This window comes from Cupressus sempervirens, chromosome 11 (assembly GCF_028749045.1).
Source record: "Cupressus sempervirens isolate cs-2001-9-10 chromosome 11, ASM2874904v1, whole genome shotgun sequence".
In the NCBI taxonomy this organism is placed as follows: Eukaryota; Viridiplantae; Streptophyta; class Pinopsida; order Cupressales; family Cupressaceae; genus Cupressus; species Cupressus sempervirens.
The window spans coordinates 73,020,016-73,036,323 of record NC_143128.1 but is presented as its reverse complement, the minus strand read 5'-3'; positions in this window follow the sequence as shown (position 1 = coordinate 73,036,323).

Genomic DNA, 16,308 nt, shown 5'->3' with positions numbered 1-16,308 from the left:
TATGTTATATAATATTTTCATTATTAAGAGGCAAGAGCCTACAATACAACAGTAAATTGCGAGCCTCTTATTCTAGAGGTCTTCGATTCAACTCTACACAAGCTTAATTAATAATAATTAATCACACCAAATAATGATAATGAATATTGGCTTCGACATCTTACCGATAAAGAAAACAAACATTTTCATTATTAAGTAAATTAATTAAATTTTAGATAACAACACACTTTGGCTCAAAACCTACAAATAGGGGGCCACATCCATGTTAGCCCCAATTTATCATGTTGAAGATAAAGGAGATTATGATGTATGTGAAGTAGTCATATGAGTTGTTATGTTGTCATTGATGTCAAGCCTGGAAAAGTAAGAAATAATGCTAATTTAGTAAGGTGCCAAATTATCTACAAGATGTAGTGTTGATTGATGAAGAGGATTTGTAAAGATAACAACGAAGAAGAAAATGGAGTAAGTATGTGGATTTCAGTGGGTACTTGATGAGTTAGAATTTGGAAATATAATGTTGATTTGATTGTTTTACACAATTTGATTAAGCATTGAAATGATACACATGCAAGATACTTTGGTTGGAAAGAAAGGAAAGAAGTTATGAAGTGAAAAGGAAAATAAACAATGAGTTTCACTGAGCTAGATACTGAGGTCGATAAATGAAAGACCAGTGGTCACCGAGGGATTACAGTAGTCATCGAGCATATGTTAAGTGAATTAAGAAAGAATAGTGTTAACTGAACAAGGGAAATATGATTTTTTTCTAGAAGAATCAATTAGAGGCCAACATTTGATATAAATATAGATTAGTTGAGAAGTTTATAAGATAAGGATGAAGCTTTTTGGGAGATATATGGATGGAGAAATTCAAAGATCTGATGCAAGAGATTTGATGGTCATAAGAGGAGTTCAAAGTTTGAGGTCAACATGTGATACCCAAGTGTCTAGATTCAATGTATCCAAGCTAGAAAATGATTGAATGGTTGTGATTAAGATGCAAAACATGAAAGAATCTAGTTTAGTGGAAATAATCTGTCTATTTAAAGGATGAACATGATGTTCATAGTTGTTGATCAAAATCATTCATGAAGGTGAACATAGAAGGTGAAATCAAGTAGAGCAACATTGTGAAATCCAATAGAAGAAGTGCACAGTTATTGTGTGTGTGTGGATCAACCAAAAGAGAAAGAACTATGACAAAGATGAGAAAACTAGAGATCTAAAACTAAAAGGTAGTTGCATTACTTAACATATCATTTCGCTATTACTCTCTAGCAATTGTACCAAAAAATCTTTTAACTGAGTGGAGTTAACAGTCTTATTTGTAAATCCTTTTAAGGTAACATTTCATTAAATGTTTATAAGTCTTTTTGAGAAAATCACTCAATTGAGAAGTGATAGGGTCTAGATAATCTTTGGTGTAAATCCCCTAATAGGGTCATATTAAAAATGTGCATGTAACCTTTATCCAGGTTGGCTCCTATTTTAGCTCACTTTAGAGGAGTAAAATTTTTGGGTTACTGTTTCCCAGGTGTTTTGACCTTAACAGGGTTTCCACGTTAAAAATCATTGTGTCAAAATGCGCAATAATTGCATTTCATGTTATTTCACATTTATTTAAGGTTTACTATCTAGTGTTGCATATTGGTTAATGAATAATACAATTAATAGGATAAGCTAACAGTTTACTAGTAAAGATCAAATTGGTTATGATTGTGAAAATTGAATCAAGTTATCGAGTTTTCATATTGAAAGTTTAAGTTATTAAGTTACTACAAATTGTAAAAGGACATGTGGATAACTGATTCACCCCCCACTCAATTATCCAACAACCCCCTTATACACAACTAATCACCAAACCTTCAAGCACATTGAATTAATGAAGGTTTAAGCTTGCAAACACAATGTCCCAAAAAAGGTTTGAAATTGGGTTGTACCAACAATGCAAACACTTAATCGACACACTAAGGGGTGTGACCCAATCTTATTATATAATTAGATAGAATATGATCAAAATTGTTAAAAGCATATATTTTGACTATAATAGTGTTTTATATGGATTTTGACTATAATTTTATTAATTTTAAAAATATATAATATAGTCTTAAAATAATAATTTAAAATCAAATTTTACTTTTTCTATCTCTAAATTCATAACAAATACTTTTATTTCAATACATACAATACTATGATGATAAGTATTGGCCACCATGCAATGGAACTAGTTAATAAAAATGTTGACTGTTCACGATCGATTTTTCAAACATCTTGATATAAACCAGTCAACATATGACATAAATGTGGCTACTATTCTTAGATTTTATAGTTTTTTTAGTTGCGATTTGGATGTTCTTTGTAAGGTTGAGATTTATATATCTATATGTGTTGGAAATTTGTTTAGCACTCCCCTTGGGATTCATGATAAGGGCTTAATCGCCTCTTGTGTACTATAGCTTGAGTGGTTGTATCAAACATTGACAAATCAATCTTTTGGTGTAATGAAAACCCCTCTCTAACAAGTGGTATCAAAGCTTGGTCATGGGTTTGAATTCTCAAACCCTCGGGTAACCCTGAGGGGGAGATTTTTGGAAATTTGTTCAGTGCTCCCCTTAGGATTTGTGATAAGGGCTTAACCACCTCATATGTACTATAAGTTGAGTGGTTATATCAGATGTTGATAGATCAATCTTTTGGTGTAACAACAACCCCACTCCAACAATATGTCATTTCATTAGTGTTGTGTACATCCTATATTGACAAATGATAGAAATTTTGTATAAGGTTGGATCTCTTCTCTTTTGTTTCCTATCCATCCATTATGTATATTTCTATATATTTATCTTTTATCTGAATTAAAAACTAAATATCTCCTATACATATCATTTATTTTCATATACGAATCTTTCCATATGTTTGGTCATTTGTCATATTTAATTGTTTATCACTCTTATTTCATATACATGATTTAATCTCTTTAATGCTTTTTAGACAGGCTAGTGGTTACTTAACTAAAATTCCAAATTAGTTGACTCTTGTCTATTTTTTTATACCTAAGATGAATTAAACATAATTTATGTGATATTTTGTTTTCCTCGTCTTTTAATATGACATGAATAAGAATAATTTGTATTAGACATTTAAATTAGAGTAGTACAAATAATTTAAATTTGCATTAAGCTTTCCTTGGAGCACACATTTCAAAGTGATTTTGTTTTTGTGTATACTTGTGAGAATGTGTCACCTAGTGACACAATGCTAACCCAAGGTATTTAAAAAATATTATAATCCTTTAAAGATATTATAAGTAAAAGATAGAAATACACATTAATGATGAGCACAAGTTTGACAATTCTACAACACAAGTTTATAGGTGCAAGTCAAATATATAATCACAAATTTATCCTTGATTAATTATAAATAGAGTATATGACTTCTTGTTATATTTTTTAGGAGAGTATAATACTATTATTTATTTATTTATCTATTTTGAGGCCTACAAAATTTAGTAGTACATCAAATACTGATGCAGGAGCAATCCTAGGTGTAAGAGAACTCTTGCATCACCCAAAAAAATTGTATTTTAGTCTTTTCTATTTTAATAAGGACTAGTAGACAGGGTGGTTACTATTTATGGGAACTTGATATTTTTAGTAAGTTTGTCATATGAGCTTGGAATGTTCTCATTTTCTACATGAAAGTTCATTTTAAAGTTGTAAGCCTATCATAAAAATCTCATTGCTCAAGCATAGGTATCGAAGAAGTTATTGTAGATTTTTGGTTGAAAAATTTGCTGAAAAATTTTCAAGCTCATTATTGGAGGCCTTAGAGTGCTCAGATGAGGTCCGAAAACTTGACGGAAGGGTGCTAGCATAGTCTTGAGCTTGTAGATCAGAAGCTGACATTTTTGAAAAGTGGTTATAATAGCCAATTAGAGCAACGGTTTGTGAGTTATGGCCTTTAGAAGTTGGGCTACCAAAATTATTAAAATAATTTGTCAAAGATGTATTTGGCTGACTCTATGTGTATTGTTAGGGTCTGTCAGCCCTAGGTATGAAGTTTGAGGATCTAGAACCTTCCCGGGTGGCATATAATTGCCTATTTAAGAAAGGCACAAACATTGTCTAGGACAACTTTCGGTGATAGTTGGCAGCTTGTTTTGTAGATTGTGGTAATGAAGGCGCTCATGTGGGTTAGCATATTGTACTTATGAATTCTGTAATTTTGCATTTGTGGTGCAAATAAGAAGTCCACATTTTGTTCTCGCATTTTCTATTATTTCTATGTTTCTATTATAAGTTTATGGTATTAAGGGGAGCAACCTTGCATCAAATACAATACACTCAATGATCATATAGTAAATTTTTTTTGTTAATAATAATTGCACTCTCACATTTAATTTTTGCAAATGATATACATTACTAGTTTGACTTACATGATTAATAAGTTTATATCATTTTTGAGCTTAGCTAGGCTTTAGTGAAATATTATTTTCCTTTACATTATAGGTAAACAACCTAGCTTTTATACTAAGATTTCCTTTCACAAACACTAGCTTTTCATATCTAGTACTTTTTTTTCTTCATAGTTTAAGTTTATCTAGGATTTGATTTGTCTTGTTTTGTCTTTTACTTATGATTTGAGAATATACCAATATTTATCTATTATTCCACACTTTGAACCTATATTATTCCTATAATTGTGATAGCTTTAAAGGTTTGTTCCTTGATTGATCTACGTTTATTTATTTTTAAATATTGATGTGCCTATTTCCTTTAACCTATATTATTCCTATCATCATGATAGTTTTAAAGGCTTGTTCCTTGATTTATTTATTTTAAATATTGATGTGCTTGTTCCTATATATACTTATGACCCATGCCATGGATATGCATGTTCTATATAGATATAGTTTTCTATTAATCTTGTCTTACATTGAATTAGTTTACTAAAAATCTTATCTAATTCAAAATGCGTAGTTTACTTTTCTATAGATTTGGTTATGATTACATGACTTGTAGAAATAAAGATCACACATAAGAAATAATCTATTGCATGATTAACCCACGCATGTCACTAGTACACCTAGTAATAATAATCTCCATAGTGTTGCCTCTATAGAGTCATACATAAGAATGGATCTGTTGTGTGATTCACCCACACATGTTACTAGTGTACTTGGTAATAATATATCTGTTGCATGCTATGATAGTGATGCCTCCATAGATCTGTGATCTTTGAATAAACCATCTTCCTTATTCAAGATGATGCATTAGGGGAGATGAGCTAGTTTTTGCTCATGTTTGAATGACCGCCACGTCTAATGTTACCTATCCCTCTCCAATTATTGCTCATAAAAAGCCCCAAAAAATGATAGCACATGTACTAATAGTCGATCACACATGTACTAATAGTTAATCATTTTTTAGCTTTCTTGGTTCTTGATTAGTCCATTTGTGCAAAAAAGTACTATTTTTTTTTGCGAGTAGCTATTGTAGGGTGAACATAATGGGTTCCAGGAAAACATTTAAAAATGACACATTTAGACCACCTCGCACTCTACAAGTTCTACAGAGAGCTTTGTACATGTGGAAAAGTTGAAAGATCGGCTTTAAGCTCATCACTCACCTTTAAGCTCATCACTCACCTATGGAGGTTCATAGAAAAAATCAGCAAATTTTGACTTACGAATTAAGAGTTCTAGGTGTCCAGAGAGCAAAGGGCTAGTGAGTAGTCTCCCCTATATGAGATCAATCTTTTATGTCTCATGTAGATCTATAGATATTTTCATTCACATAGTTTTCATAATGATTACTTATGTTTTGACAAAAGTTTTTTAGTTTAGCAAACCTCATTATTTGCTGCTTATCGTACAATGTACAATGACATTATAAATCTTGTTGAATAAATTCTACAGAATTAAGACGTGTCTATTGAAATATCCTTACACGTACAATTGTTCTTGCTAATCACCCACACATGGACGATGATATTATTTTGATTAATAACAAAGCTTTATACCGATTCAACTTATCTTACTTGCTCCACTTCTACTTAATATTTTCTAGTCCTCATCCATGGGCTTAATATGAATAATATTTTGATTCTTTTAACCATCTATCAACATACATATATATTGTATACCTTACTTTCATGAGTGTGATCTTGTCAGGCATACAAACCAAAGTTGAAGATAGGGACAATATGTGGATCTACCACCCAGCCTACCTACTTGATGTAGGACCATCACATTCATAAATAATCTTAGATCGCCCCAAGACATATAAAAGAAAGGTTTGATTGCATATAAAAATAACATAATAATTGAATCATAGAGACCAAGTAATACTTGTAACTGATTAGGTCACAATCATACAATTTGGGTATATCTTTATGGGTAGCGACTTCACTTTGGCAATATCAGATGGCTTAAACATCATACATTGAGACTTGATTCGTAAGCTAAAAGAGTTAAATAATCAAAATTAAATTATTTTCCAAACTTAATTTATTCCTTAATATGTAAATAGCCTCCAACAACTTATAAACATATGGTGCATCTTTAGATATGTAGCATCTTCGATCACATTGTCATCTTCAACACTACCCACCTATGATACTTAGTCAACAACTTTGACAGCAAGGAATGAATGAAAGTTGGAGGCAAAGATTTAGAGTTACATGTTTCTCAAATGACTTGAGCGTTACATTTTCAACAAGTTAGTCAATATTACCTTGTCTGCCTACTGTTATGAGTTGCATGTTTCCTTTACTTGGGCATATTCAATCTTGTGTCCATTTTTACATTTCAGAGTAGATTCTATTTTTTTTAAAGGTTATGAATGAAGATCATGTTAAAAAGAATGGCATCAATTTTTCTAATCATACTCTATTTAATCTATTATGAGAATGGAAGATAATATAAAATTTAATGAAGATTAATAATATAATAGAATTAGCTTTGAAATCACCTTCCTAAAGAATTGAATATGACATTATGTAAGAAATACAAAGAGTTAACTCTAGTTATAATGCATGTCACTAACTCAAAATTACTCACATCTTTGGTAGTCTATTGACCACATGGACAATGTTAAATAATATTATAGTGAAATATGATGATCTAATAGTTCAATGAATTTGAGTTGATACTAGATTCCACTTTTTATTTGTAAAATTATGTTTTTATAAATATATGTAATATATTCTAGTTTAATCAACAATTATTATTATTCTCTAATTCACTTATTCTATAATTTTTAAAATTTATTTGTTCAATTTATTTTTTATAAAACATATTTATATGAATTACTTTAGTGTTATAGGACCACTTTTTGCGAAATCACACTTTTTGTGGAGTATATTTCCATTTTACTTTTTTTAACCAAAATTTTGGGAATGCATTAAAATAAATATTTTCTAACTTTTCAAAAAAATATTAGTTAATTTTTAAAAAAAGGTTTCAAAATTAGTAATATTGATAGAGAATGGAGAGTTGATCTCCACTCCCAATCAAATGTAAAATAGTCATATATTTAATTTGTACTTAATATTTTTTATTTAAAATATTTTCATTTTTAAGTTTTCAATGTTTAAATTTCAAAACTTAATTTTTACTTGTATGAGATGGATTTTAACCATATTAATTACATTTAAAAATGTTTCAATTTTACAGTCTCATTTCTCCTTAATCTTAATTGGTTGATGAAATATTTAATTTATAAATAATAATTAAAATGTTAAAACTAACTATTTTATATTATATCAATAATAATTGAAAATGAACATTGATACAATTCTTATATGTATAGTCACTTTTTAACAATATCATCAAACAAATTATGATTTGTTTATCTCAATATTTACTAATTTCTTAAAATTGTTCACTATATTTTAATCTCTACCTAATAATAATATTTGTGAGACATTAATATATCTATACTATTTCTAAAAGAATATATATTAGTCAATTGGTTAATTACCAATAGTCATTCTCACATTTTATAATTCAATTGATACATCATAATTTAAATCAATTTAGATATATACAATAAGATTTCTAATTTAATTTAATTTATTAATTATTATTATCAACTATATGAATTAAATTAATTGTAACTAATCTGATATTGTTAACAATACTCTAATCATTTTTAATATCTCAAACAAAACTAAAATGATATTATAAATTATTTTAAAACTATAATGACAAATACACTTGTTTACATTACAATAGTTTCATCTTCCAAAGAGTTTTTTAAGAGTTATTTCCATTAATAGTGTATTGTTTCCAATCTAGAACAAAAAGTTAAAATGAATTTAATGAATATCTATTTAATTAGAGAAAATATACATTTGACATTTTTTTGTAGAAGAATTATTTTTGTTAATGTTAGTCAAACTTTGTAATAGAGTTTAAATACACACAATAGGATATGTGAATCTACAAGAGAATGTTTGTTAAGCACATATATGTATGTGTGTGTGTGTGTGTGTAACATATATATGTGTGTGTGTGTGTGTGTGTATACATACATACATACATACATACATACATATATATCTATACATATCTACACACACACACACACACACACACACACACACACACACACACACACACACACACACACATGTATATATACACATTTGTGTGTGTGTGTGTGTGTGTGTGTGTGTGTGTGTGTGTGTGTGTGTGTGTGTGTGTGTGTGTTTGTAGCATTTAACTAAAACACACATTGCTAAATATCTAGTTTTACCATTTTCTTTACAGAATGCTTATTTCTAAAACTTCACAAAGTCTTATTTCAAGAGTAAAAGTTTGTTAGTTTGTGGCCCTATTTTATCAGGATTTTGGGCTGACATGTAATTATTAATTATAACCCTAAAGTAACAAAAATATTTGTATAAAAGGGCTCAGGGTTAGAGATTGTTTCAGTGTTGTGATGCAAAAATTGGATCTTGCGATGGTTTTGAGCTGTAAGGGATTACATATTGTAATCAAGTTGTAATCACTAGATTGTAATAATATCAGACTTTTTGTTTGGTGGATGTAGCCCAGGGATTGGGTGAACCACGTTAAATCTTGGTGTCTTGTTTTCTTTTCTGTGTGATCTATTATTTTCTGATATTGTTTATATTTGCATGTAATTGTTATTTCTGTCCTTTTTTTAATCCTAACAAAGTTTCCATATGATGAAGCTAATACTATTTGTATTAATGAAAATATAAATAAGATTTAAAATATAATTCTAATCAATGCAAGTGTAAACAAAATTTGTTAAAGAAAATAGTCATGTATGGTTTGATTGTTGTCAAAAAGTTAATAAAACACAAAATATCAATCACCAAGCAAATATTAAAATAAGTTAGCTACATGTTCATCTCCTTACATAAAGATCAAAAGATGAAATTGAATAAATATGCATCAAGATAAGTGTGACACAACTCAACTCACCTTAAATGCTGACAATAATAAAATCTCTCTAGTTGCTAATATGTCTCTATTACAAAAGTAAGCCTTCTCTTGGGATTAATAATTTTTAACATCATTTTAATATCCATCCTTATGACACTAAAATAAATAAACTAACAATAAAACAAATTAATCTAAAACACATTGAACCATGAATTCATCATTCTTTGAAATAAATTATAAACCATGTGAAACTCCATCAAACTACTTTGTACCCTTGTAGAGGTGTAGCTCTTGAGCTTAATTCTTCACTTGAGACTACCACCTTCTTAAACTCTCAAACAAGGTAATCTTTAAGAAACTATCTTCCAAAAAAAGATATAAATTATTGGTGAATTTTTCATTATTTTTGAGAAAAAAATTCTATTCATGAATCTTTCAATTTTTCAATTTAAATATTATTTATATTGGTGATTATTTTGGAATCATAATTTTCATATAGAGAATATTGGTGAATCTCAATAATAATAATTTTTTTTATTAATCACCATAGAATATTACAAATTATGAAAAATGATTTTTTTAAACTCATGGAATATTATGAAGATCATTACATTATACTTAAAAGCAATAGTAAAACTAAATATTGGTGATATATCCCTAAAGTAACTAATAATTATGATAATTATTGGTGAATTAATTTTAATTTCTTCAATAATATATAATATTTAAGTGAATCAAAGCTAATCATATATCAAATATAATGGCGAATGTTTGAATATAATTTTTTTAATAAAATAAATTATTGAGCAATTTTAAATATTTTAGAGCTAAAATTTATAAAAATATGGCTACTTAGGTTGCATTAAATCTTAAATCATTAGCCAAATTACTAGCCAAAAATTTCTAAAATTAGCCAATTCATGAATATTAGTCACTAAAAAATACCTTGCTCTCAAATCATAAATCTTTTAAGCAAATGAATAGTAATCCATTTTAGGCAACTCTTTGTTAGAAAAATAATCCAAGCACTAGCACATTGAATGCAATTGCATGTAATGTAGGTAAATATACCAAGTTGATGGTAAAAAATTAACCATGAATGATAAAACAAATACAAAGTTTTACAAAAATACACAAATACATCGGATTACTTTTGAAGAACAAAAAGTACTTTTTAAGCTTTCATATTTCATACTGGTTCTTTTGTGTGACCACAACCAAACTCATTTTCAACATTGAGAATGGCTTGACAATGACTTTTAGCATCCAAAATTCCATAGAACTTGGTCATGTTTCACTCTATTTGACATTTTTTTAGTGTTTGAACCTATTTCTAATTTAATGTCACATTGTTGAAGAGGTAAGATTTTTATTTTTATCTTTTTGTTTGAATTTGAACTCGAGTAGGAGTTTTTCAATGAGTCTAAATTTTTCTATTAATTTTAAGTCAAACTGTCAAAACAATCCTCGACAAAAAAAAAAGAATGATCTCTTCCTAAAAAATCACCACAAGCAAACCCTTAAAGCATTGCACATGAAGAACAACAAAAATCTAAAAATGCTACTCCACAACAAAAAAAATGCCACAAATATTTCTCCTTAAAAACCACTACCACCCCAAACCTTTGCCTCCTCCAATAGGACTTGTAAATACCACACAGGAGGATTTAATAAATTGCATGTCACTAAATACTACTCAAATTCACATGATAGTGAATAGGTTGAGGTTCTCTACTCATGAGAACCAATGATACCTCACCACAACCCTAGAATCAATGGACAATAGTGCAAGAGAGGTATCTAGATATGTTACAAGTTGGAGTTCTTATGGATATATATGTAGTATTGAATAGAAATGACATAAATAAAGATGACATATATATTATTTTTATTGAACATAAAACAAATTAGACCCTACTTAGTAATTCAAGGAGATCTCCTATAGATTTGTGTAACCATATTGCAGGGATGGAAAACACCTTTTGGGATAGGTGGTATATGGTCTTTGACCAACCACCTGGTAATAATTTAGAGGTAATATTATGAGTTTATCCTCATATTACAACCAAATTACCCTGACATGTGGTAGTTCTAGGGTAGATGGAGAGGCACTACATAGGATAGACCTAAAGTTTAGAGGGTGATAGACTCCCAACATAAGATTTCTTTAGCTCATAAAACCATGGTTCACATCATGATCCCAATAGCTCTTAAGGAATCTATGGAGGTACAAAATCTTCAAGAGTATACATCATTAATCAATGTCATTGTTCGACATGGAAATCAGTTGGTTAGACCAGAGGATCGATCAATATGTGTGTCACCTGCCTCATCATCAAATGGACCACTTGGCTTAGTTGAGCATGTTGATTGAATGTGTGTCACATATAGAAATATATATTTTGGAAGATATTGACATAAATGAGGATTTTTCCACATACCATTCATGTACACATTAAGAGAGTAGATTTCACAATTCCATTTTATAAGAAGAGGTCCTCACTAACGACTTGATGAGCATTACATTTTTTGATGGAGAGAAGAAGTAGGTGTATTTATTTGTGTTTATTTATGGGGATAAGGGAGATGCTTTAATAAGATTTAGATCTCCACCTTTTGAGCCACTAAGACATTCAAAAGGATAGGATGGGATAACTTGGGAAATAGATAATCCCCAAATATGATTCCTCTTTATGATCCAAATTAGATTAGGAAGGACCTAAAAGAGAAATGGAAAAAATTCTAAATTTGAATTATAAAGGAGAATGTAATATAAGTAAATACACTCTTTGGCCCTTATAGGATAATGTGCATGCAAAATTAAACTAATTGATTGAAAAATGTAGATGTAGTTGCGAAGTGTATACAATTAACCAAATTAAGATATAGATCTGGGATAAAGATATATGAAAGGAAAAAAAGAGACTCACCTTGAAATATGAGTAGAAGATATATTTTAGGCCCAAAAATTGTGGATCTAAGCCATTTTTTGAATATCTAACTATGGATCTTAGAATAAAATGATGAAATGGATGAAACCCATAAATTATTTTTCTAGAAAAGCAATATGGTTCAAGTCAATCTGGATGGTTAGATTGCCATGGGGTTGATGTGTACAAGGGGAACTATATGTTGGAATATTCAAATATGGAAAGAATACTTATGAGAGGGGTGGGGGGTGAATCAGAAGTATCACACTTTAAGCAATAAAACTTTTAACTGAAAGTAAATTGCATGCATGTAAACACATCAAATAAACATGAAACTAATACATGCATCAACAACACATAATACTGGAATTTGATAACCCAGAAACCCTCCAAAAATAAGAAGGTAAAACTGGGGTGGGGATGATACCCACAAAAATCACTGTAGTAATATTGTTCAACCACTTCTGATGGTTTGCTCTGTTAAAGGCCTACCCTGTTAAAGGCTTTACATTGTGTCAATAGTGACCTGGTTAAAGGATTTACAAACACTTAAGATGAAGTGTCACCCTGTTAAAGGATTTAATCACCTTTTGATAAGGATCTACAAATAGTTGTTAAGCCAACCTATCTACATAGGGTTTCCTTTCTAATACAATGGTAAAAGAGTATTAGGTATTATAAACCTGATAGTTTGCAATCCTTGATTGCTGAATGCAGGCACTTGTTCTAGCTCTCTCTCTAATTTTGATCCTCTAAGATCTGATTTCTATTCATCTCCTTTGCTTTGTTCTGATCAATTGAATACTAAATTGCTGCTCTTACTCTCTATGTCTCCTTTCACTAAATTCCATTATGTTTTTCCCTTAACACTATTCTACTTCTCTCATCCCTATTAAAAAGAAACTTTCATCTTCCTTAAAAAGACTTCGAAGACTTAGGGTTGGATATGGATCTACGATCCACATTAAATCTCAATTTCCTGCTCAATACTTCCCTTTTTGCTGATTGGTTGCATGCCTTTCCAATTTTCCAATTGGTTGCATGCAGATTGCATAGGAATGTAAAAGATTCATTCTTATCTCTAGATCTTTCAAGATTTACCTTGTGTCAGCTACAAAGATGGTTTACATCATAGTTTGTGCAATTACAAACTCTTATGTTGATATTCTAAGTTACTCGGCTCATGAAGCATTACTGATGCTCAACACATGCTGTTTCTTGGATAGCTCGGCACCTAAACAAAATTGTATCACTCGGCACCTTATGTTACTTGGCACTTGATATTACTTGGCACTTGATATCACTTGGCACTTGATATCACTCCGCACTTGATCTTTGCTTGGCATGTATAGTGAAAAATGGTTAAGTGTATTGACACTCAGCTATCAAAATTATTCTTTAAACCAACACTATAGTAGAGTCACACCTACTTTTCTAAAAATCTCTCACAGAGTCATTTCCAAATCTATGTGAGAAATGCTCCTATCATTTTCCTACACACAGAAAGAAAAAGGTTTTTTTTTGTTTGGTGGGTGAGGGCTTTCCTTGGTCAAGCACAAGATTGAGAAATCAAGCTTGAAAATGATAAATGTAAATGACTAAAACAAGATGAATTTTAGAATTCACCTTGCTTAAAGCCCTTGTCAATATGATTTTGTTTTGTAGTGTGTTGTAGACCTCGAGTTTGATGTATGCACTTAGGGGAATACAGAGACACTTTAATAGGATTGTAGATTTGCACTTTTTAGAACACTAAGTCATTCAGATATGTATGTGAGAGAAAGAGGGAAAATCTCCATATATGATTCCCATTATAATCTAAATTAGATTATCTAGGACCCAAAGGAAGAAGGTCACCAATACCAAATTCAAATTGCAAGGGAGAATACAATAAATGGAAATGCACTCTTTGGCCCTTATAAGATTACGTGTGTACAAAATTGAACCAATTGCTTAAATAATGTAGATCTAGATGCTAAGTGTATATAATCACCCCAATTAAGATATAGATCTAAGATATGGATGTCAAATAAAATAAAATATAATAAAATATAAAAGACTCACCTTGAAATATTAAGTACAAGATGCATTTTAGCTCTGAAGTCATGGATCCAAGCTTGTTTCTGAATATCCGATTGTGAATTCTTGAATGAAATGACAAAAGGAACAAAATCTAGAAATCATTCATCTAGAAAAGTAGTAAGGACTAGGTCGATATGGAAGGACTGATTCCTACAGAGTTGATGTAGTCTGATGGTATTGTAGACAAGTCAAACTAACTTCTCTAGAAATCTCCCAAAGAATTATTTCTAGATTCACATACAAAATTCTACTCCCCTACTACACACAAAATGTGAAGGATTTTTTTGTTTGTTGGATGAGGGATTGCCTTGGCCAAGCCCTAATTGAGGAATCAACCTTGTAAATGATTTAAAACAAGATAAATGTTAGGATTCACCTTGCTAAAAGCTCTTTTCAATAATGATTTTTCTAGTAATGTGTTGTAGATCTTAAATTAGGTATAGGAATGCAGGGTATCTCTATGATTTAATCTCATCATGGTTCCATGGATGCATGTATGGATCAATGTAGAATATAATGAATGCTTCAATGTAGATATCCCCCCTTCATGGTCAACAATAAACTATATCTTAAAGATGAAATTATCACAAAGGATTCTTCAATGCTTGATAGAAATCTCCCTTTCTTGAATGCTTTAACTCCTTGAATATCTTGCTTGTCATTAAAAAGTGTGGATACTTAATGTGTGTAAATTGAGATATGAATTATGAAAATGAAGCCTCCAAGACTCCTTATATATGAGTTTTCCAATGAAAAAAAAATACAAGCGGATGCAAGAACGAAGTAAAACCAATTAAACTCCTAAGGCCTCTTAAGCCCTAAGCCTTGGAATTTATAAGAACTAGGTTGACTTGGGTCAACCTAGTCCAGTCCAAGTTGACATGGTCCCAAAGATCAGGACAGGGGAGCCATAGAGAGATTAGGAAGTTACTAAAAGGAATATACAATAAAGTGGAAGAAGATGGGGAAAAGAGGATATCAAGCATAGGTTCATCAATGGTCCAAGAAAGATATTTTTAGAAGTACAATTGGAATAATTGTTATGTTGTTATTGATGTCAAACCTTATTAGTGAGACAATTTTTACCTCAGTAGAGTGTCATACCAAGATGATTTGAAAAGAAGAGATAATAGAAGGACCTAGAGGAAAGTTTTATTTATGAGGAACTATAATGGGCATTTGATTAGTTAGAACTTGAAAAGATAATGTAATTGTTTAATCATAACCTAAGTGGAGAAGAAAAGTTATATTAAAGCCTAGAAGGAATGATCAAAGGAAGACCAAATTCTTAGGCTTGGCCAAGAAAAAGAGTAGAAGATTAAGGAACTAGAAGTATATGTTGAGTGATGCTAGTGTTGATCAAGTGACAGTATAAACCAAGTAATTCAACGATGATCGAGCGTCAGAAGACAGTTATGATTGAGTGTCATCATTTGACAATTTGTGAGGAAATCTTGATTTCTACCAACACAATTGAATTCTTGGAATATGTAAAATGTGTTGAAGATAAGGATGGATGACCTGGAGCATTTAATGCATGATAAACCATGTTTAGGAACTCCTAGGCATGGATTCAAAGAAATTTTTGAAGAAGTATCTATAATGGGAGAAGAAGATCAAAATAGTGGAATGTATTGATGAATCTAATGAATCCCTAAGATCTACAGTGGTGTTTGAGCATAAAAAGATCAAAGCTACCTATTTAAGGAGGCATAAGAGCTATTCTAAATGAAGTTAGAAAAGTTGGTGAAGATCTTAGCAAGGTTGTAGATTTTTATTTATTCTATTGACCGAAAAAATTAAGCAAGAGGTTGAGAAGAGTTGTGAAGAGGTGAAGTGTGATCACTTGGAGGCTATTTAATGATTAATTTTGAA